The sequence below is a fragment of the Equus przewalskii genome, chromosome 10, assembly GCF_037783145.1.
Source record: "Equus przewalskii isolate Varuska chromosome 10, EquPr2, whole genome shotgun sequence".
Taxonomy (NCBI): domain Eukaryota; kingdom Metazoa; phylum Chordata; class Mammalia; order Perissodactyla; family Equidae; genus Equus; species Equus przewalskii.
Window position 1 is genome coordinate 44,647,511 of NC_091840.1, and position 3,831 is coordinate 44,651,341.

Genomic DNA, 3,831 nt, shown 5'->3' on the forward strand with positions numbered 1-3,831 from the left:
TTGCTTTTTTGTGTACATATCTCTCATTTTCCCCATCTGGAAGTGATCTCTTGGTGCACATTGCAGCATAAACTACTACAGTTAATTAAAGCATTACTGGATGTCATTTGCTAGGATGTATTTCCTTACTGTTGACGGAAAACAGAACGGCCTCTAGGAAAGAGTTAGCAAGCCCGCGAGCCTTGGGCTCCCCTCCCTGCGTCTGCCCTCCTCCTGGTGAGGATGCGCCCCTTGCCTGGCAGCCGAGGGAAGCAGCGCACAAAAACAGAAGGTGGTGCCCAGCAGCAGCAAGGTCCTGGCACGTCCCACTGAGGCGGAAACCCTGTCTGTAAATATGGATGAAGTGTTCCGCTTCTGGTTTGGAACCCTCCTCGCGCTCTGAGTTTCTGTCCTGTTGACTTTCCCGTCTCCACCTTGCTGTTCCAGGTGCAGCCTGCTTTTCCATGTGACTGCCAAATAATTTCCCTCCCCTGCACAGTAAGTTAAGCCTGTTTCCTTATAACTGGGTGGGCACTTTGCAATGAATGTTTTGTGAAGTCTGATGTTTCCTTCAGCAGTGAACAGTCTGTTGCAGTTTTCCCATTAGGTTGGCTTCGAGAGCATTACCTAGTTTCCATCCTTTCTTTTCCCCAGCTCCCCACTTGAACAGGGCAGCCAGAGATCAAGCTGATGAAAAAAGAAGCATATCCGTATAACCCGCCCAGGAGAGCAGTGCACGGGGATTTACCTGCCAGGTTCTCTTCCTTCTCACCCGCCTGACCAGGCGTGCGAGATCCTAGTAAGCAATGAGATATGAAGAGCATGTCCATTTGACAAAAGCAGCCTAGGACTGGAAACTTCTGCGGACGACCTGGTCTCCAGGTCTGGTTCTGGCACTTTAACACTGGGCGAGTCATTGCTCCTCTGAGCCTCAGTTTTCAGTATCTGTGAAAGGGGATTGTAGTTAATAGGGTTGTGATGGTGACCCAGGTCCATACTGTGGGCACATTGCTCTGTAAGCCAGGAGGCAGTGTAAAATAAGGAGGGCTCGTGATCGCTCGTGATCGCTCGCCAGGCCTGCACCACAAGTGGCTGGCCTGAGTGGATGGCGGGTGGCCAGAGGGCTTGTTCTCTCCCTGCGCTTACTCGAATAAAATGGCCACTTGACAGCATGCCCTGCGGCTGTGTTCGAGCCGCATCTGCAGTAAGCTTCGGGTTAGTTCGTCTTTGCCTTTTTAGGTCATGCCTGCGATATCCAACCCATTCAAGAGTTTTAAAAGTCTCTCCATCCTCTATTCCCCTCGCCCTGGCAGCTGCTATTTCCGTAGCATTTAGGGATAAACCTGCAGACACTGAGAAGAGAGCTTCCTTCCTCCTGGTGGTGTTGGCTGAGCTGCCTGTTGTGGAAAATGTGGCACGTTTCCTCTGAATGCAAATTAGAAAGATTGCCAAAGGCTTCCTTCCAAAAAAAATTCTTTAGATATGGTGTCTGGTGTCCACAGACCAGACTTAAACTGGCCTTTCCTGGCAGGGACAAAATTCTTGACTGCATTCCCTTTTTTTTTTTTTTTGACCTGCAATGCCCAAAAAACTCTCAGCAAGATCATCGCGGGACAGGCAGTCCTAACGGGGAAGCCAGAGGCTCACCGGCCATTTGGCTTACTTCACAGCCTTTCAAAGAACCCGCTGAATCCCTGTGATCAGCTGCAAAGTGCCTCTCTGGCTCTCAGGCCCCTTTGGGGATATTAAGACAGAGAATGCTGGGCAATGGAGTGATGTTAAAGTAAAAACAGTGCTAAATGCTTTGTCCTCTAGGAATGTTTATCACTTAATCTGAGGACTCCGGTAGCTTCTGCTCAGTAATCAAATGGAATTTGCAAAATTGCATGGTGCCTCCTTCTGTTTGGGGTAATTTATCAACAAGTGAGAAATTAAGAACAGCTTCTCAACAAACTTCCCTTCACTTCTGGGGCCAAGAGAGAAGTATTTGCAAAGCGGGCTGCAGCTTTCAGGGGTACCAGGTGAAATGGTGGCGAGAAACTCTAGCTGCTTCTGCCTGTTTGCTTTGTGCTCATGGAAAAGGAAGGCACGTCTCAGGGAGAGGGGAAGCATCCCAGCTGCTGAGAGACTCATTCCACAGAATTCTTCATGAACTAAAGGACTATGATTGGGCTGACTGGAGCAGCCACTGAAGAGCTTTAGCAGGCAGAAGGAAAAATACCAGATGTCACACACAGAAAACACGAGTTCACACACACAGACACCCCCACGCCCTCGTACCCGTGCCCGTCACATCCCTGACACTACTCTTAACAAATCCCAAATGTTGGCCCCATGGCTGGCTGGCTTAGTCGTCAGAGGAGGGTGCCGATGGTAGTTAAAGCCCCAGTGGGTTTGGCCCTGGGCCTCAGCTGCAGCCCAGCTCCTGTGAGCCGTGCAGATAGTATCTTTGATCATGAGTGGGCCTGGGAGAGCTGGCCTACGGCTGCTATCTGCGGGGAGGGAACTAGTTACTGAGTAGTCACTGCATCCTGGTACCTTGTGATATCGAATCAAAATCCCTGTTAAGTAGGTATGATTCGCTCCATTTTGTGGCTGTGGACCCGGAGGCCTGGAGGGCAAGTGACAGCCCTAGGCTGTGTGGCTACTAAGTGGCGGAGCCAGGATTTGAGTCAAGTCTCATTCCATCCTCCATACTCTGCACTAGACCAGTGACTTTCAAATTTATGAGTCACGACTTTACGTGGAACTCTCACTCTACAAAACAGATATGAGTATTTTGTTAAAGTATTTTATGTGTTCAAGTATCTTTTTTTTTTTTTTGAGATTGGCGCCTGCACTAACATCTGTTGCCAATCTGTTTTGGTTTTTTTTTCCTCCTTCTTCTCCCCAAATCCCCCCAGTACATAGTTGTATATTCTAGTTGTAGGTCCTTCTAGTTGTGGCATGTGGGATGCCACCTGAGTGTGGCTTGACAAGCGATGCCATGTCCACCCCCAGGATCCGAACCGGTGAAACCCTGGGCCGCCAAAGCAGAGCGCACAAACTTAACTACTTGGCCACAGGGCCGGCCCCTCAAATATCTTTCAAAGCAAATCAGTGAGAACACTGGAACTATTTCAGTAAATAGAAAGCATTTTAAATCTAAGGTGATAGGTGACAATTCATACGTATCAACGCCCCCCCCCCCCAAGTTATTTCTGCATTCTGCTTTGGTTGCACAGAATAAAGAAATCTTTATGTAATCCAGCTAAGAATTTGCAAATACTATCAGTGTTGTTTATCTTGTTTTCTTTTAAACAGCGCTCCTTCCAATCCCAGGTACTCTTTAGTTACATAGATGTGACAAGGACTCTCTGTCCTGAGGTCTATGCGGACATGAACCGGCCGGGGAGCACAGGTTAACGCTCAGAGGGTCTGCATCATCTTACGTTTGCACCTCTAACGTTTGAGGATGCATGTTGTGCTGTTACAGTTTTGACATGTTCCGTTTTTAGAGTGGGTTTAAACTGTGCATTCTTAAAGGGAAGTTAGAATCAAACCTTAGCGGAGCTCCTTCGCCCACCAAAACGCCTCTGCATCCCAGGTTCCCCCACAAGTCAGTTTAGAAGCTGCTGCACGTGGGTTTTCCGAGCTTGGAGGGGAGGGGAGGTTTGGCAGTGTCTCCTTTGTAGGGAAAAGGCACCATTTCATTTGAAGTTCACCACCCACTCAACAACACACCTGAACTGTCACCCAAAGCCTGTGCGAATAACCCTGGAGGCCACCTCCTGGGTAGAAAAGACATCAAAAAGCAAGAGCACCTGGTGCGAGGCAGCTGTGTTCTAAGAAAAAAACAATGCAACTGGAATG

At 48.7% G+C, this 3,831-nt stretch overlaps 1 long non-coding RNA gene across 1 annotated transcript; it reads left to right on the forward strand.

Moving 5' to 3' along the window:
• Positions 1-256: 256 nt before the first annotated feature.
• Positions 257-3,224, forward strand: LOC139074115 (uncharacterized). The gene is made up of 2 exons (XR_011523568.1): positions 257-477; positions 634-3,224. It is a non-coding gene; the product is annotated as an uncharacterized lncRNA (long non-coding RNA).
• The last annotated feature ends 607 nt before the right edge of the window (positions 3,225-3,831 follow it).